This window comes from Nannospalax galili, unplaced genomic scaffold (genome assembly GCF_000622305.1).
Source record: "Nannospalax galili isolate Female #2095 unplaced genomic scaffold, S.galili_v1.0 scaffold723, whole genome shotgun sequence".
Lineage (NCBI taxonomy): Eukaryota > Metazoa > Chordata > Mammalia > Rodentia > Spalacidae > Nannospalax > Nannospalax galili.
In genome coordinates, this window is record NW_008349978.1 from 787,267 (window position 1) to 808,516 (window position 21,250).

Below are 21,250 nucleotides of genomic sequence, written 5' to 3' on the forward strand. Positions count from 1 at the left end.
GTGACAGTTCAAATGGATTCAGAACGATGTGTTCCTTGTGGTTCTCTGTCCTGTTCCTCCATTCTCTCTAGGTGCAAAAATAGAAGACAAAAACATGTTGACTCAGTTAAAAAGATCATGGAACACACAAATTCTAGGTAATTAGTAACAAACAGCTCTATATCACAGGCATGAAGCACTAGGGAAATCACACAACTGGAACCACTGTCTCCTATCAATAACATCTCTTTCATCTCTCTTAATACATCTGTCTATGTAAGCGCAACTTCTTAGAAAAGATATAATTGGCTCAGAGAAGAATGAATGATTTGTGTATTAATCTCCCAATAATTTATTTGTGGAAAATGCCTAGATGAAAAGAAATAGAGAAGGAGGATGAGAAGAACAGTGGGTGGTTCTGATTGTAATAAAATATGACTTGGAGAGAAGGAGAAAGAAGGCTGAGTGCACATCTCTTAGATAGCTGTCAACTCTCAGGTATGATTCATCTGAGCCATTTGCAGTCCTAAAGTTCTTAAGGTGAAGTGTGCAGATGGAGGAGTCCATGTCATACAGAATGGGTCTGTTTAGCATTGTCACTTAGTTTCATCACTGTTGGGAGCAGCTTGTGAGAAGTGTCAGCTTGGTATATGCGCATTGATGGATTCTAGAGGTGTGGCTCATGATCTGTTATGGTCCCTGCAGTGAGAAGCTGGCTAGATGTATCTTCATGCTGTTCTATAATGGTATGTTGCTTGGCTTCTACTGGAGGAAAAGCAGAGGCACTGTGGGCCATTAAGTAGTGGCACAATAGGACCAGATTTCAGCTCCAGAAAGAACAGCCTGCAGCTGTGTGGAGGATGGATTGTACGGAGAAGATGCTGGAGGTCATGGAAGTCAGCAGAGAGGAGCTATTTTCAATTATACAATGAAGGAATGCAAAGAACTGTCCTTGTGTATATCTAACATGGATAATAAAGCAATAAATTCAAAGGCTGAGGTGATAGCTCATTCAGTAAAATGTTTGCTGCATAAGAACGAGGACTTCATCCCCATAACCCACATAAGCATCTGTTTGTGGTGGTACATGGTTGTAATACAGTGCTGGAAAGGCAGAGGCAGGTGGATCTCTCAGGGCCCTGGGAAAGCCAGTCTAGCCTCAGGTCTCTGTCCCAAAAATCAAGGTGGATGGCTCCTGAGGAATGACACTTGAGATTGTGCTGTGGCCCGAACATCTACACACACATTCAAACATGTTCAGATAGACAGACAGACAGATAGATACTCAGATGAAATATATCCAGGAAAACTTATGTGGTTTGTGATCCATTGGAGCAAAGGAGTGGATGAAGAGAGAGTGAACAATGATGACAGCCCATAGTGAATGACAGGATAGATATGCCATCAGGAACGCCTTGAAGGAGAAGGGCTGAAGAATGATTTGTTTAGTTCCAGGGAGATGATAGGGAAGGATTGCTGATGGGAGCACTCAGGAACATACTGAAATATTAGTTTAGAGAGGAACACAAGGCTGGGAACAAAGATCTGGGTGGTGGATGAACAAATACAGGCATGACTGGAGCCTATGCAATAAATACATCAGATGGAGATGATCCAAGACTGGGATTCCTGAAGAATCGTGACACCCAACAGCAGCCAGGTGATAAGCCAGTGAGAGTCTGCATGAAGTTTCCATTTGAATTTGAATGAGAAGAAAGTGATTGAGGAAAAATTGAACCAAGAGAATTTTTTCAGAGCTGTAGTTCAATGAGTCATTCTTTCCATTTAGCAACCAGGGGACAATGGTCTCCAACAAGTACATCACATACTGGTGGAGCAGCTAGCAGTTGTGTTAAGGTTCGAATGTATGGGCTCCTCCAAAAGAACTTCTAAAATAGCCATTGTTGCCTGCAGAGCGCTGGGTGGAGAAGGGTGGACAAGAGGAAATCTTATCAATAACTTAGGATAACTTCCTTCTTTCTTCACTTCTGTCCTATTTAGTTTGTTTTTCTCTTCTCCAGCAAGTAGTTGATACATTTTTTTTCTATTCCACACATCCTTTAGTTCTTGAAAAAACACATGATATGGAGTGGGGCTGTAACTTAGTTATGATGTCCTGGGTTCAATTTCCAGCACTGCATAAACCAGGTGTGTTGGCACACACCTGTAATCCCAGCACTTGGGAAGTGGAGGCAGGAGGATCAGGAGTTCAAACTCAGCTACACAGAAAGTTTGAGACCAGTCTGTGCTCCATGGTACCATGCTTTAGAATAAAATCTGACAAAATATGCAAATGATATGGCATAATCTTTCTTCAGACCATCAGTATTTAAGAGACTAATAATGTTTAATGGAATATAAACTATTACTCTCTGTGGAATTTCCAACTTGCAATGCTAGAGGAGAAAGATTCATATCTGTGCAGATAAGGCAGCAAATTCATAACGATATCACAGAGGTGAATCTGCTTTTGAGGAGAAAGTCAATAATTAGGATGTAATACAATTGTAATTCAATACCTACTTGGCATGGTGGAGGAGGGGGATAAGCTTCTATCACAAAGATGATCCATTCTCTGCTATGAAATGTAACTGTGTAAGTAATATTTGAATGCAAATGAAAAATATATAGCAAAAGAAAAGATGAAACATGTCCTTAGCTGGACCAATAAAAACTCACCGGATTTGTAGTTTCAGAGAAGCCTGCCTGGAGGAGGTAGCTTAAAAACTGGGAGTTAGGGAATGAGTCAAGTCTCGAAATTGTGTCTTCTAGGCACAGAAAACAGCACCTCTGCAACAAGATTTGAAGTGCAAATTTCAAGTACAGAGATAAATTTTAAGGAAGAGATTAGAGGATAGAAGAGGCACTGGAGAATACCCCAACTTTATGCTGTGATAAATGGAGGGTTCCCTTAACAAAATGTGAACATTCGTGTATGATGGTGTTCTGTAACTTCCCATTTTGGTAACTTGCACTGGTCCTAGAAATTGACTGCAAACGACTGCCTGAATTCTCTACCCAGGTAGTCACATAATTATAAAAGGTCAGTATTATTAATCTGGGCACAGTGACAATGAATTAGATAACACTGACAGCAATGGGATAGAGAACAGCAGTGGACCGTATTCAGGACCCATGACTATAAAACCTACTTCCTGGGAATTATGAATTCAATCCTTAGGTGGTTTGGGACTTGCCTTTTTCTTGTCAATGGAGGCATATATCCTCAGCAAATTAATTGTTAGCACAGCTCAGCCTCCACAAGCATCTTAAACTAGGTGGCACAGCTATATTTGCAGAGGAATACAAAGTGGATCCCAGTGGATTTTACTCATGAGTGTGGGTGTTGTTTGCCAATGGCCTTTCATCTGCATTTTTTTGCTGTTATTTTGTTATGGATTGTCAGAGAGACACAAAAGGAAAAATACATAGGATGAGGTCAAAATTTCCTGGACTCACGATATTCAGGTGAGCACTGAAAGTGCTTATGGCCTACCCTTCAGACAGAGGTCACATGTTAAGCCTCAGGGAAAAGGCACAGATGTGGACCATATATCCAGAGTCTTTGAAGACATCAAGCTGTGAAAACCTGGCCTTTGGGGCTGAAGAGATGACTCAGGTGGTAAAGTGCTAGCAGTATAAGCACGAGGACATGAGTTTGAGCTTCAACACTCATGTAAAAAGCTACATAAAGCATATGCTCCTGTAACCTCCGTGCTGGGAATGCAGAAACAGGAGGATCCTTGGGGCTTTCTGGCCAGGCAACGTAACCAAAGGAGTGAGCTTCGGGCTTTACAAGAGATCCTCTCTCAAGAAATAAGTTGGAAAGTGTTTGAAGAAGACAGCATCAATCCCTGGCCTCTGTGCATATGTGCACCTACACACACACACACACACACACACACACACACACACACACACACACAGGGGAAAATTCTGTTGCTTGGGGGAGCTGCAGCTACCCCATGAGTTTGTGGCTGAGACCTCATGCCACCACACATCTGAATGTGCCTGTTCTGGTTTATGTAGGAGTGGCATGGAACATGAATATAGAATTCTCTCTTTAGCCCATAGATAAAGGTTTGGTCCCTAGGGTGGAGTGGTTGAGAGGAGGTGGGGCTTTAAGAGGGAGGACATGGTGGGAGGACATTAGGTCACTAGGAGAATACCTGTGAAGCTGATGATGGGATGGTGACTTTTCCCTCTTTTTCTCTTTTTCTTGCTGGTCATGAGGTGAGTGGTATTGCCCACCATGCCGCCCAACTCTGACATGCACAAAGCAATGCGATCTTCTGATTATTAACTGGAACCTCTAAAACTGTGAGTCAAAATGATAAACCTTTTCTTTTCTTTAGATTAAAGCAAAACATTAGCTATTATCAAAACAAAAATTTTGTACATATCTGTGAGGAATCATGTGATGTGCATACACTGTGCAATGCTTAAGCATGTCTATACCTTCATAAATGAATTTCTTTATAGTGAAGACATTTAAAACCCTTTATTTGATATTTGTTTAACTTCCCAGACTGTGATTTTTATCTCTAGAAGTTTAATTAGGTGTTTTACATTTTCCTGAGGGCACAGGTGAATGTCTACTGGGACTATAAAAGAGTAGTAGAAAAATGACAGAAAAACCTCTTGGCTCCTGGGACTGGGGATGGTCCAACATCAAGACCTCGGTGCCCAAGACCACCTGTGGAGTCAAGACCATACTTCCTCATCATGGGAGGTGGGAGGTCCCTTCTAGAGGATCAGTCTTCCCAGGAGTAGAAATTGCAAATGACAAGAACCTCCCTTGCCCCCAGCATAAGTCCAACACAAGCAAAGCCATTACTGTGCTCAACCTGGGAGCTCAGGGGAGGATGCTGTGAGGCAATGCAGACACTCAGAGAAGGCTGAAACTGATATACAACATCAGAAAGTCCTCCATCCTCCAATTTGTTCCTCAACAGTCTATCACTGCACTCATGGTAGAGGACCATAGCTCTAGCTCAAAGGACAAAGCCACAGCCAAGTTCATAGCAGGCGATCACAGCTCTGGCTAACAGAGGGGGACCACAGCTCCGGGTTCCCAGGATGGGGACCAGAGGAGGGGACCACAGCTATAGATACATAGGAGGGGTCATAATTTCAATTATGCTGTCTTAGTTTTTTTCCTGTTTCCATTGCCCTCTCCAAATGATCATACTTGTGTTTAAGCAGGAGCATTTTGTCTTCTGTACAGCAAACAGAGGCAACAGTTACTTTCTGGTTTGAATGCCTCACTATAGGGACATCAATATTAGAGAAGACTAATTTTTGCTTTGGCTTAAGGAGACAGATGGATCGAGTGTTTTCTTTGTCAGGTGTCTGTAGGTTTCACATCTTCCCCTACGGCGGGGGGAACAAGTGATGACACATCATTCCCGAGTCATATTTTGATTCCTCTCACAGCCCACCACTCTTACTCTTCTACCCACTGAGATGTGCTACTGTCACTGTTTTACCGGGGGTGCCCTTGCTCATGTCAGTGCTGTCTTGGGTCCCCAGTTCTTTTCTTTCTTACATGCCAAGTCCAGAGTTCAGAAGGTTGAGATCGATATAGAAGCACCTAAGATGCACTCAGTCTTTTCAGAGTCAGTGCACCCTAGATTCTGAGGCCGGATGCCCAGGGCATATGTCATTCTGCCATTTTTTCTCCAAGAAAGAGCATGTTTTCTTATGTACGGCAAGCCAAGGAACAGTTATTTGCTGCCTTGAATTTCTTGGTACTGTTGCTCTGACGCCCCTGGCCACACTGCTGCCATCTTGGATCTTAATTTATTTTCTTTCTTACTTGCCATATCCTGAGTTCAGAATTTTGAGCTCAGTATACAAGTACCTAAGATCAAGAAAATATTGGTTCTGTGTGATAAGTTCGTCACACCATCCAGCACATGCACTCAGCTTCCCAGTGCAGGCTGCCTGGGACATGCCTCATTCTTCCATCTTCTCTAACAAAATTTGACCTAGAGGAAGAAAGGAACTACATTGTCAGAAAATGCTAATTAACACTACATTGAAGGTTCTAGTGTTTCCTTATCAGGCAACTCATTATTCTCACTTCACTGATGTCACTATGTTTTTTTAATCTTTCCCTCATTAAGTTAAAAACTTACAACAAGTATGGACGGCAATTTCCCTCACCTTTGCCATCACCTCACAGAGGTTAGAAGGCTTGTACTCACTTCTGTACAAATTCATATATCTGTGAATTATTTGACAAATCACTGTGAGTTTAGTATACAAAAATATCAATTAGACTATTTTGAGAATCTATTGTTTTGCTTGAGACATTCAGAGGTCTGAATCATAATCCCTTTAAGCTTCTCCTACCTATCAGAAATATTAAACACTATCAACACACTTGGATCCAAAGGTGAAGAAATGTCTGCCTGGAATTATGTCTGACCCCTTCCTTTCTTATTCTGCATATCCTGTCAAGGGCTGGTTACATAAGGACTGCTCTGTCATCCCTCCCAAAAACCTGTTTAAATAACACTGTTGGTTAATGTGTGCAGACCTGAAGGGGCAGGGCAACTCATCTGTGCTATTGTTTAATGATCTGGAAATTCAGCCACAGTGTGAGTGGGTACAGCAACCTGGAGGGCCTGAGCCCCACGAAGCAGTTAGGAATGGGGAGAAGCCTAATAGCCCTAATCACTTTGAACTACACACGCTTCAGACTGCTTTCACCCCTTCTGATGTCCTCATTTGAATTCTGTGCATGAGAAAAATTTTCACAGAATGCTCCTACCTTTCTATCTTAAATTTGTTTTTCCTATAATTAATTGTGCATTCAAATTCCCAGTAAGAGGATGTGTGCTTTTTCTTAAATGCTGGTAAAATTCATAATTCATTCCAGACTCAAACAAGATTCAAAATGGCTGAGAATTTGTAGGGTGTGTGTGTGTGTGTGTGTGTGTGTGTGTGTGTGTGTGTGTGTACTGTATGTATGCATATGTGTGCACAACTGTACTTCTCTATGAGTCAGAATGGAAGTTAGAGGTTAACATCCAGTGTCTTCCTAGATCATGTTCCTCCTTATTTTTTGGACAAGATAGCCCACTAAACCTGGGCCTCCCCATTTTGACTAGATTGGGTAGCCAGGGGGCCCCCAGGATCTGCCTCTGTTTCTCTCCCCTGATTCAAGCGCTAGTGTTACTGGTGCCTATTCACTGGGCATATCTTTTTAATATGTGTGCTGGGGATCAAAATCAGATCCTCATGCTTCCTGGGTAAGCACTTTACCAACTGAATTATCTCCCCAGCCTCTGAGACTTTTTTAAAACTAGATTTTTTGCCACCTACTACAGGAATATAAAGGGGAAATTGCCTGTTCAAACTAGTCCTCCATCATCTTACCCAGAACCCCAAAGAAGGCTGTATTCAGTCCCTCCCACTTGGAAAGGTACTGAAGGGTCTATAAATTGCAGTTCTTATTCTTGCTATATATATAATTTATTATTTTATACACACATGTGGGCATATGCACATGCACACACATATCTTACACATACATAGACATCATACATACACTTGTGCACACACATACATCACACACAGATACACACAATATACATATACCCATATCACACCATACATCACATACAAATCACACACATGACCCCAGACATGCAAAAAGACTTTCAGTCAATCAAATGTTTATTGTGAAACACACTATGTAGTTATCAAGTCAGTCTCAAAGGGACAGATTTACACTTAGTAAGTGCCCAGAGTATAGTGAGACTATGCAGAATGAAGAGCAACCAGTGAACTGTTTCAAAATTATTTGGTGGGGGAAATGATGGGCTAACACCAATCCAGGTTCAGCTGACTCTTACATTCCTGAGATAGATAAAAGTTCCAGTCAGCACCTAAATATGTGAATTTCGATATGGGAAGAAATAATAATAAAATAAATTGTAACTGAATAACCTCGAGAGCACACCAATACAAAAACTAATAAAGGAGAAATTCTGAGATGTTCGCTATTCAGTGACAAGGGCTGCAGGATACAAGGGAGGAGAGAGAAGGAAAGTGAATCAGTTAACAGCCACAGGCTAAACTCACAAATCCTTATCCATTTCTTCAATATAGGTTGGAACCATGACTTATGACACCATGTGGTCAAGCATCGGGTGCTTCTACTCTCTGCTTACCCGAATGTCCTCAGCTATTATCTTCAGTCAAACCATGGGCAAGTCTCCCCAAAGTTTCCTGGCTTTACCTCATTGTGCTCCTGTTTTCTACAGCCTATGCAGTCTTATTGCAAATAGCTTATGCTTAAGAGGCCAGAGTTGCTGTGAAAGTGGTTGTTACTAAAAGAATAAGACTGGCCTCTTCCCAGTCTTTGGCTTCCCTTTTTGCTGTTGGGCTCCCATTTGCATGCAATGGGAGAGGAGCCAACACCATGCTTTGAGCCTCCAACATTGAGCTGTATAAACCTCCACACAATGCCATGTTGTGATGCAGTCAAAGGGGTCCTTTCCAGAGCAGAGGAGCCAACACCATGCTTTGAGCCTCCAACATTGAGCTGTATAAACCTCATTAGTTCATAATGTCTTTAGGTATTTTGTGATGGAAACAGAAAATAGGTTAATACAACTAGGTAGAGACAATATCCTATTTCCATTTTCAGACAGTTGTAGGCAAAATGTGAGCTTAGGACTGTGGATAGTGTCCAAGTCATTTGCAGTGACCCAGCACAAACAAGGGTGATGATTTTCTCTGGCTATGTTCAGGATTCAAATACTGGGTGGGTTCTGGTTGTATTCTGTATGAAATAGAATTTTTTGGAATTATTAGGTCTGGGTAGTGGGAGGGGAAGGATCAATCAAAAATTATGTCCTTGACTGAGTGTGTTGGTGCATACCATTAATCCCAGCACTTGGGAGGTGGATCTCTGTAAGATCTAGGCCAATCTCGTCTACATAGTGAGTTCCAGACCATTCCAGCCAACATAGTGAGACCCTATCTCAAAAACCCAACCAAACAAATAAACAAAAATGAATTACCACCTTCCTGGACCTTCACAGTGTGACCTTTGTGGATACAATTAGTTAAATTATAATAAATTCATACTGGAATAGAATGGACATTTAATTCTGTATGAGTCCTTGTGAGATGGTCACCCAGACACACAGATAGAAGATCGCCATAGAACCACAAAACCAGAGCATGGAATAGTGATGCTGCGTGACAAAGCCAAAGAGCAGGAAGCATTGTTGTCAACCCCCAGAAACTAGGTGAGAGGTTTCACACAGATTCTCCCTCCACAGAAAGAACCAACCACACTAGCACCTGACTCTACACTCAGCCACCCAAACTGTAAGAGAATGAATTTCCTCTCCTTGAAAGACATCTATTTTGTAGTAGTTGTTGAGCATCCTTGGGGAACTTATACAGATTTCAGGTGGAGGCATTGAGTGTAGTTGTCATTTTCTGAGAGGTAGCCACTGATAGCTAGTGGCATGGTTTCCTCCTTGTTTGTCACATCTGTCTTTCTTCTTGTTTTCAGGCTTGGAGTTCATGTTCCATTGCTTCAAATACTTTTTCTTTATCTTTCACATCTGTTCTTTTATACACCTGCTTGGCAACAGTTTTCCACTGGTGTCCATGGAGACTTTTTTCTAAGATATTCCCCTCATCATTGATTCTCACGTTCCATAGATAACTTATGTCCTTTATATAAAATGATGTAGTAGTCACAGATAGCCTATAAATGCACTCCTGTATACACTAGATCATCTCTAGCTGACTTAGAATTCCCAATACCACATAACGCACTATCATAACAGTTGCTACATTTAGGGAATATTACACAAAATCACTAGTATATCTCAACATATACATAATTTTAAAAATATACCCTGGGTTTGGAGAGATGATTCAGCAGTTAAGAGAACAGACTGCTCTTGCAGTCCAGTTCCCAACAGCCACATGGCATCTAATATCTGTCCCTAACTCCAGTTCCAGGGAATCCAACACTTTGCTGACCTCTGCAGGCATTGCATGACATGGTTGTACTTATATACATGCAGGCAATACATTCACACACATAAAATAAAATAATAATAAATAACATATACTCCATCAACCACTGATGGGAATCTGTGGAAGCAGGACACAAGAAGGGCTGGCAGCATTTCAGTACTGGCTCTTCATTTAATACAAGCCTGTATCTGTAAAGTGGAGCATTCTGGGATCCCTTTACAGATTATTTATGCCTACTCAGCAGGGTACACCAGAGCCCCATCCTCTCTAAGCTCATCTTTCCCACTTTGTCTCCTATAGCCATATTCTCTTCCAGGTTTTCATCTCTCTCCTTTACCAAACATGCCATAGCCAACTTCAAGTAGACCATCCCACAAAGTTCTAAGTGTAAAGATGCAATTAGATGGGAAAAGTTCAGATTTCTACCACTGAACTCTGGATACAAGGACCTGTACCTGCTGTCTTATTCTTACCTTCTGATGGAATCAATCACCCCACCTACTTGTTCTTTTTTACGTGCAAGACTAACCTTGACCTGAAATAATGGATTCCATGTGCATTTTCTTGCCTTCTGTGTTCTGTGTGTGCTTAATGGATCTCTTATATTTCTGTACTTTCTTCTATCATAATCGATGACTTCTTTAAAATAAGGTCAAGTCTTTTTCTGTTGAAAAACATAGCAGCACATATTTATCCATTCATGTCATGTTATCTGCCAGTTCTCACTTAATTTGTCTTCCTGTTTATGCAGGATTCATTAGGATATGCTTCTGAGCACAGAGGACTTCCACTTGGGCATCCAGGTTATGCTTTACAGGAGGCACGGCACCAAACCTTGTGATGGTCACCTAGCTCAGGAAAGAATTTTCAGTGTCTTGGGATGAAGGGAGGTATGTGGTACTTGAGTTAGTGTTTGAGAGTCATGATGTGTCATCACCCAACACCCCGCATATAAACTTGCAGATAAGAGAGGTCTCCTTAAGAAAGGAACAGACATTAAAAACACACAACATTTGAGGACTCCAGGCAACTTCACTGTTAGACTTATCTGGTAAACAGGCTCTCTAATTCTAGTATTTGCTTCCATTTATAAAGATCTTGTAGTATTATTTTCTCTTTGTATTCCCTTTATCCTATTAGCCAGTTGGTTAAAATAGTCCAGTGTGTGATTTCTTCATGATCACATGTCTAGCTTAGACAAGAATTCATAAATTACTGAGTTTCTTTTTGTCAGTTTGGGTAATTTGCATTGGCTGGAGTCTGTCTTCCACAATATTTTTTTACAAAGAGCTTCTTGGTACTGTTTGTGTGTATGCACTCATGATAATGAATTCATTTTACCTTCATATTTGAATGAAACATTGAATATGAAATTCAAGTTTTAAAGTACTAGTTTTTACTCCCAAGTTTGAATGTTTATTCTTTGTTTTTGGAAATTTAATACTTAAGTGGAAATATATGCAATTAGCCTGTTGCTTATTTCTTAGTAACAAAATAGATTTGCTTGGATGCTAGTTAATTCTTTTTATTCTTTGTGCATTATGACTATTTTGAGATGGACTCTCATGCAGCCTAGGCTAGCCTCAAAACTCCTTAAGTAGCTGAGGATGACCTTGAGTTCTTGATCTCCCTTCCCTGGCCTCCCAAGTGCTGGGATTATAGGTATGAGTCATCATGCCCACCTGGCACTTCTTATTCTTATAATTCATAAAGCCCTTCCTTAGTTTTATTTAGACTATGACATTGTTTTTGATGTGTGAACTCATGTTTTACCTCCTTGTCTTACATTCATCAATCTTCAACGAGCATTGCATCTCTTCCAATTATTCTTGCTATTGTCCTAGATGGAGAGGCCATGTATAATGCCTGTGTTCAGATTCTTTATTCTCACCTGTAATTTGCTCATGAGTTTTTTTCCTCACTGTCCTTTGCTCTGCATCATGAAAGATACCCATTTCTCCTTGTGTCACAAACTTAATCTTCCGGAGCCAAGTTCTCAGTAAGATGGCTTTTTTCATTCCTTTTAATTGAGAGTTCTACCACCTTTCCTCGCAGCTCTTGCAGACAGACTTTCCTCACTCTCCATTTCCATCTCTGTATTCATGTCACTCTTTGCAATGCATTGCATAATCTTTTACTCCAACTCTATGGCAGATTCTGTTTGTAGAAACGAAGGCTTCATAATGCTCATTGAGACGCCGATAGGTCTTTTATAGCAAAACATTTCTTAGAACGGCCTTCAAGTGCTTTGGTGCAATATTAGAGTAGGCAGAACAGCAAGAAAAGGAGTTCATACAGAAAACATGAAAGAAAAGCCTTGGGATTGGGAGGCTGATCTGTTAAGGTGCTGTCATATTGCATTCATAAAGCATTGACCAAAAGCTACTTGGGGATGAAAGGGTTTATTTGGCTTATAGGTTATATTCCATCATTGAAGGAAGCCAAGGCCAGAACCCGGAGGCAGGAGCTGAAGCAGAAACCATGGAATAATGCTGCTTACTGGCTTGCTTCCCTCTTGCTTACTCAGTTTCATTTCTTATATAGTCCAAGCTGATCTGTCTAGGGAAGGCACTGCCCTCAATGGGCTGGACCCTCGTCCATCAGTTAGAAAGCAAGAAAATGTTACACAGTTGTGCTCACAGGCCTTTGTGATGGAGGAAATGTCTCAACTTAGGTTCTCGCTTCTCAGATGACTCCAGTTTGTGTCAAATTGACAGGGGAAGTAAACTATGATATACTTAAGTGGCTATAGAGTGGGAAGAGTTGTACATAAGCAGGGCTTGTAGAGACAGTAGCTAATGAATTTCATTCAGAATGAAATAACATCCAAAATTATTTAGAAATGAAGTCTTCCTATAAACAATCTTCTCTATGCAGTGAAAATGTGAATAAACAGAAACCCATTTCATAGCAACTGGCTGTAAATCATTCAGAACTCACATTCTTAAGCTACCAATAGATCAACTCCAAGGGGATGGCAAAGCAACTGAGAGCAGATCTCATATCTAGGCACTTCCATGGGAAGGAAAGCAACTGCCAACTTAAAATTCCGACATAAAACACAAACACGTTTTCCAGATACAGATTATCTATATAGACCATAGAAGTACCATAGAAAGGAAGTTGGAAGTAAATTCTTCAATAAGAATGTAAGAGCAGTACTACCAGAGAGCGCCAACTTGCCTGATAAGTTGGTCAGAGCCTGGCAACTTCGTTGCCACCCTCCTGTTTTAGAACATTGCCCATTTGTGCTGTTCCAGGGTTCACAGCTGCCCTGCTTTGCTCACTAGGTCACCATTGTCTTGCTTTGTGACTGGGCCTGCTTGCACTGCCAGAGAAATCTTGACTAGCCTGCCTGTAACCATCCTGTCCCTCCAACAAAATAACAAAAGGAAAAACCTGAAACACAGACCAACTATTCATAACTGGTTACCAAAACACAACAATAAAAACAGAATCAAACTTCAAGTCACCTCTCTCCATATATATATATATATATATGACAAATACATGATATTGTTGGGCAGGGGATATTGGGGGGGAAACAGAGGATGGGGCTAAATATTGTGTGTGTGTGTGTGTGTGTGTGTGTGTTTGTGTGTGTATGTGTTTGGTTCTGTTTTTATTATAGATATGTATATGAATGCATGTGTATAGATAGCTGAAGGCTATGTAACAATAACAACAAAAAAAAACATTGCCAGGCATAGGAAATCTCCCTTACAGTTATTGGTCAGGGCAGTTCAATAGACTTCTAAGTTATACCAGTTATTGCCACAGCCCTTGATTACTTCCTAGAACTTGAAAGTAAGTCTGTAGTGCTGAAGACAGGACATAGTTTGGACATAGAGCTTGGAGCAATCGAGCTGGAACTCACCTGGAATCTTCCTCTCTGAAGACTAGCTCCCATAGTATCAGAAGATACTATGTATACTGCCAAGGGAGAAAACTAATCAGTGATCCCATCCAGCTGTAAAGTTACAAACCACAACAATAACCAGTCCAGCAGAAACCTCTACTAATGCAGTAGTAGCACTTTTATCTTGGGGGTAATCAATCAGTCATTGTACTTAAGGTTTGTTTGATGGAAGTGACCCCATATGTGGTGATGTAAGCACAGCCAAATACACATGGCTTGAGAAGGGATCTATCCTAGAGAAAAAACCCACTTTTTTAATCTCCTTGGACCAATGTAATTTCTTACTGTATTCTAAATATGAATCCTTATATTTACAGACAAAGAGGCTTCTTTTTACAACAGATGGGGAGTATTACAGAGTTACACAACTGGTCAAATACAGAAAATAAGTGCCTCTGAAGAGTCCAGCACTAAGTGACACGTCTACAGTACAACCTCTACACTGAAGTCTCAGGGAACATAGCAGAACAGGGAGCAGAATGAATATTAAGGCATCTTTCTACTCTCACCAGCGAAGCTTCCTCATGTAACAGATGATTGACCCAGAAAGCTACAACCGGCCGAAGTACAGAGAATAAGAGGCTGAAGGTGGCTTGTCCCTGAATAGGACACCTATATCAAACCTCTGCCACGCAAAGACTCAGGGGACCATTGAGGAAGAGAAGACAGAAAGAGTGTAAGAACCAGAGGTGTTGGATGACCACAAGGAATCCAAGTTTTCTAGGCAGCTAGATAGTTACTCATATGAACTTATAGTAATGGTGACAGAATGCACAAAGTCCATGCAAGCTCAAACCAGATAAAATCCCAGCATAGAAGTGTAGAAGGAGCCCAAACTTAGCTAAAGAACTAATGGCAACCGATATCCATTGGAGGAAGGAAAATCCATTTTCTTTAAGGATGTGATTCTTAGATAGGTTAACCAGTCTCCAATGGACATTTCTGGATACAAACTTAACTCACTAAGCTTTAATATATATGAAAAAGTACATGAAATCTAGAGGGGGCGGTTATCAGGGAGTTCAGTTAGAGGAGAGGATCAAAGCATCTTGTGTGACATTTGCAAAAATGCAATAAAGAAAGAATGTAAGAGAGAAAGGAGGAGAGAGGTGTTGCTGAGCAGCCATTGTGGTACATGCCTATAATCCTAGCGTTCAGAAGATGAGGGCTACTTTGGGAGACTTGTCATGAAGAAAGAAACAAAGGATTCAACACAGAAGTGGATGAAATACTGCCAGCTAATTTAACTAAATGCTGAGATGAAATAGCAGTTTTAGATTAAAATTTAAAACTTGGCAAGAAGAACAAGATACAAATGCCATGTATTAAGGAGAAATACAATTATAGACAAACTTCAGATTTCATTAGCTAAATTAATGTTTAATGTATATAGTGATTAACACAACCAACATAGAGGTATAATAAATAGCCAAATGTGAGGTAAAGTAATAGGAAACTAAAAATAGATTAAATAAAGCTTTATTAGTTACTTCTCTTGTTGCTGTGATAAAATACCTGCTGGGTGTGGTGGTGCATGCTTTTAATCGCAGCATTCCAGAGGCAGAGGCAGGCAGATCTCTGTGAGTTCAAGGCCAGCCTGGTCTACATAGGGAGTTCCAGGACAGCTGGGGCTACAGGGAGACCCTGTCTCAAAAAGACCAAAAAAAATCTGACAAAACACCTTAAGGTACAAGAGGTTTATTTTTGCTCAGTTTGATGATATAATCCATAGTGGGAGATATCATGGCAGCAGGTGTGTGAGGCAGCAGATCACATTACAGCCCTAAGCAGGTAGCAGAGAGAGATGAATACTGGAGTTCATCTCACTTTCTCTTTTTTATTCAGCCTGGGACCCAAGTCCATGGAATGCTGCCAGCAACATTTAACGTGCGGTTTCCTACCTTAATTAACCGAATCTAGGTAATCAAGCCCAGGCATACCTAGAGGCTTGTCTCCTTGGTGATTCTAGAGCATCTCAAATTGAAAATCAGTATTAATCATGACAAAAGGGAGAGGAGAAATAAAAGGAAAAGGGGTAAACATGGATAATCTAGGATACACACCATAAAATACTGGGAAAAGGCCTAATAAGTTAGTTATTACATTAAAATTGGTACAATTAAGTTTATCTTATAAAAGTCTAGTTATACAAAAATGAAACAATGAAAACACAGTCATGGAAAACACTACTTAAAAATACAGGCTAGCAATACTAATTTTCTACCATGTAGCATTCAGTGTACAAATTATTTTAGTAAAATCATATGGCACTTATTTAAAAACCACCAAACAACACATCTACCAAGAAGTTGCAACAACATGAAATAATATTAACCCAGGAATCCAGAAAGGACAACTGACTCAACTACAATAGAAATATGCACAGTGGTCAGCAGTTTAGGCTTTTGATATATTTTTTTCTTTTTGGTCTTTTTGAGAAGACGGTAGATTAAAATAACTGAACATGAGAAAATAGATAGAAAATTTGGTAATGGTGCTATGAAACCTGATTATATATTTCCTATACTCAACCTCTGACCATAGATATAAAGAAGAGCCAAGGTGAGAGGGTGTTGATCTTCCTTTTAAAAAATATTTTATTTATTATTTTTATTTTATGTGTATGAGTGTATTGCCTGCATGTATGTCGTGCAATGCCGTGGAGATCAGAAGAGGGCTTCAGATTTCCCTGGAACTGGAGCTAAGGACAGTTCACAACCACCATGTGGATGCTGGGAATCAAACCTGGGTCCTCTGCAGGAGCAGCCAGTGCTCTTAACCACTGTGCCATCTCTCCAGTCTATCTTCTAAGCATTTGTAACCAGCTATAAAGGCAGAGAAACCTTACCATTCCAACAGATAGCTCTAAGAGAGAAGAATGGGTTCATTCTCTTGGAAATTTAGACAGTCCTTGCATAGGCAAACTGTCATAACGAAGCTGTTTCTACTCCCAGGAGCTAAAGTATCATTGGTAAGTATAATGGAAAGTTCATTGTGTGCTTTTTTTTTTTCATAGCCCATGACACAGGTTGACAAAGTTTTTCTGTAAAGGTCCAGATATCAAAGGTGCTGAAGGGTTTTATGAATATGATGGCCTGAATTTTGACACTGTTATCTAAAAGAAGCCATGAAGGCTGGGGAGATAATTCATTTGGTAAAGTACTTGCTGCACAAGCATGAGAACCTGAGTTCAGATTCTTTGTAACCACATAAAAAGCTCGTCATGGTGGCATACACTTGTAATCCAGTGCAAGGGGGACACAATCAGAAGGCTACCTGGGGCTTGGTAGACAAGCAGCCTAGCCAAATCTGTGAGCTCCAGGTTAAATAAAAGGACTCAGCTTAAAAAATAAAGTGAAGAGCAATTGAGGAAGATATCTGATTCTATTCTCTGGCGTCCCAAATCAGGCACATACGCATGCACCTTCACAGACAGAGATACAGACGAGACAGTGACATAGACAGACACAGACACAAAGACACAGATATGCACAGACACACAATTTATCAACAAGTGAATAGAACTGTATTCCAATAATACTTTATTTACATTAAAAAATCCACAAAACCTGGTAAGCCAGATTTGGCTTGAGAGTATGGGTTTTCTGGCCTCTGAGCTAAAATAAATGGCCTGAAGGGAAAACGTGAATTAGAAAGCAATTGTTTCAGGGCTGGAGAGATGGCTCAGCAGTTAAGAGCACTGATTGCTCTTGCAGAGGACCCGGGTTTGATTCCTAGCACCCACATGGGGGCTACGAATAGAACTTAACTCCAGTTCCAGGGGAATCTGAAGGCCTCTTCTGACCTCTGCAGCATGGCACGACATTGGTGCACTCACATACATGCAGGCAATACACTCATACACATAAAAATAATAAGAAAAGACTGAGGGGCTGGAGAGATGGCTCAGCAGTCAAGAACACTGGCTATTCTTGTAGAAGACCTGGGTTTGAATCCCAGTCCCATGCACTCATACACATAAAATAAAAATAATAAATAATTATTTTAAAAAAGCAATTGTTTCATGTGAATTTGGTTTTGTATTATCCGGTGAGCCTGTGTGAATCTGAACTGCACCCCACAGGTTCATTGTATGTATTTGGTCCCAAGTTGGTGGTGTTGTTTTGAGGGGTTGTGGAATCTCTGCAACTTGGACTTACCCTGGCAGAGAAGTGTCAGTGGGACTTGGCCTGTGAGGGTTGTAGCCTGGCCCACCTCCCATCCTCCTTTCAGGGGCCTCTTGGCCAAGATGGCACACCCTCCCACTCCTGTGATTTCCCTATGGTTGACTGTAGCCTCTGAATCTATGAGCCAAAAATCAATCCTTCTTCCCTTAAGCTGCTTCTGTGAGGTATTTTCGCAGAGTGACTAGAAAAGTGACTCATATGTCTGAGGAAGGCAAAAGCTTTGTTTTGTTGGAAAATATACTTTATTGAAATCTATAATATTTAATCAAATGTATGTAAGTGATTCAGGTTACTCTTCAGAATTTAATAATATATTTTTGTGCAGCTATCACCAAATTATATTTTCTTTCTGATCAGCAACATTTATGCTGAAATAGAGTCTGCAAGTATGTTTGCATGCATTGTTTATTTCAAGAATTTGCCACTGGATTTCAATGAGAGAGAAAATTGCTGTATGCCAAGTCACTAAAAGAGGTAAAATTAATAGATATGAACACAGATTTAAAAATAAAGCTATTTCTCCCCTTTAGCACTTGAATATACACAAACCTAGTTTTAAGAAACGTAGTTTAAGGTTGTGTTAGATTTGTTTTCTAACTTGCTTTATTTGGATTATGTATTATGCATACATATGAAAAACTGGTTTGTCATGGGAAAGTATTATTCATGTGAAGTTTGCATTCCGGGTATAAATCATGTATAGAACCTCTAAAGATGACATAGGAAGCAGCCCATAAAAGCCACCTTTGAATTTCCACAAGCTGTTTTCTTCCTTTCTATGACCAGCACAACATCTTGGTACCCTCAGTGGTTGCCTTTCTCTGGATCAATGTCTGAGTAATAGGAGTGGGACAATACGAACATATCACTGTGATAAATATCCCCTCTCCCCACACTGTCTATATTGTTCTTATGTGTATAAAGGAAAATCTATTTTTAACTGTCACAAAAGACGACTTTGATTAATGTTATTAGTGACTGGGAATGAGATTCTGTTCACTGAGATAGCAGAAAGACCCGTGATGCTGAATGGCATTCAGTGGAAATGAGGAAGGGGAAAAGACATTTGTTATTTCTTATCTACATATTTATATGTATGGTAACTGTCAGAGCCTGGAGAAAAATAATTTTCTATTCAAAAGAGAGTAAAAGAGAAATAAATATATCTTATGCCATTGAGACTTATTAAAATCTATTACATCATCCATTAATGAATAGGCATTAAGAAATACTTCAATGTCTCCGTTTTCATAAAGCATTCAGTTATTATAATATTTTAAGTGATTGGCATATCCTGTGAAGCTGTCATGAAATATGAGGTGTTGCCTCCTTCCTGTAGCCCAGCCACCGAGAGCTAGTTTTTCAGACTACCTCTGTTTTGCAAGTGATGGGGTGGAAGGTTTCTCCTTAACCTGGGGCCAGGCTGTCAAGGCAGCATGGAGAGAATTGATAGAAAGAACTCCCATTTCATGTTTGGATTTGGGGGATTTGTTTACCCCTTGGACATTTTCTCTTCTGATTTCACCTCTTCCAATACATGGCTGGTAAGCCTAAATCCCAAGAGAAAAGATTCAGACCACAAAGTCCTGCCTGGTGAGTTGCCCAGTACAATACCAGATAGAGAAAGTGGATGGCAGTGGTTCTGCTGCACTGCTGGGGACTTTCACCCCGGGACTAAATGCTGCACTGACTCACAGAACAGCAGAGACCCCTCATTAAGGCACACTCATCCTAAACAGTAGTTACATTTAGGGCCAGATAATTGCTAGCTACATGTTCTTCATGTGGACTGCCATGTGCAGTATAAATCGTTGAGCAGAATCCTTGGTAGTCACCTACCAGGTGTCAACATCTTCTTTTACCCAGCTATGGCAGAACTGCTCCAATATTTCCAGATATTCCCTGAGGGGTCACCCAGCTCCTAGGTGGGACTCCTGTCTTGGAATAGCATATACCATTACACTAAAATAAGTAGTAGTTCAACCACTCAAAAGAAAGCACGCTGAAAAACTAGCCATGGGTGCAGAATTACGGAAAGAAATGGAGAAAGAATCAAAACTAAGGAATAGACACAGTGAGAGGCTAAAAGACACAATAACAAATCCTAAGTCCCATCAACATATCATGCTGAAGTATGTGGTCATAAAATCATGACAGTTAACTTGAAGGGTACAGGTGTGAGAACCATAGAGTGTGAATGCAGAAGAACAAATGGTGGAGCTGTTGGGAAGATTTCAAGACCATCCCATAAGTGTTATGAAAAGCTAAAAAGATGAAGATTATCATAAAAATTGAAGATCATCAAGGAGCAGAAGACTAACAAACAAAATTGAAGTGACCCAGGAAATCTAAGAAAAAAAAATCAATAAAAGGCTGGATTGTTTGGAAAAGAGAGACAGAGACATTATGGGAGGATTCTCCATCATTAACTGAGAAAAAAGATATCTTAGACCATAGATGGGGTCCAGAAAATTCCCAAGATGATAAATTACAAAATACCATAACACATCAAAAAGATCATCCATCATGATTGGGTTGGCTTTATTCCAGAGATGCAGGGATGATTAAGTACATACATTCTAAGTCAATAAATGTAATAAATCGTATAAATGAACTTAAAGCCCAAAATCCCATGACTATATCAATAGATGAAGAAAAGGCATTTGACAAAATCCAACATGCATTTATAATAAAAGCCTTAGAGGAAATTGAACTGGTGGGAAAATACCTCATCATAATTAAAGCTAGATGCACAAACCCACAGCCAATATCATTCTAAATGGAGAAAAACTCTAAATATTCCCATTATAATCAGGAACCAGATAGTTTTTCCACTATCCCCATTCCTTTTTAATATAGTTCTTGAAATTTTTTCTAAAGAAGGAAATTAAACAGGTACTAAGTGGAAAAGAAGAGGTCAAATTATCTCTTCTTACAGATAATGATATAATTTCACCAGCAAACTTCTAGAAATGATCAACACTTTCAGCAAAGTGTCAAGATACAAGAATCAATGTACAAAAGCCACAAGCCTTTCTATATACCAACATGAGCAGAGACACAATTCATGGAAACACTTCCATTCTCAACAGCCTCAAAAAACAAAATATCTAGGAATAAATATAACCAAACCATTAAAGACCTATTC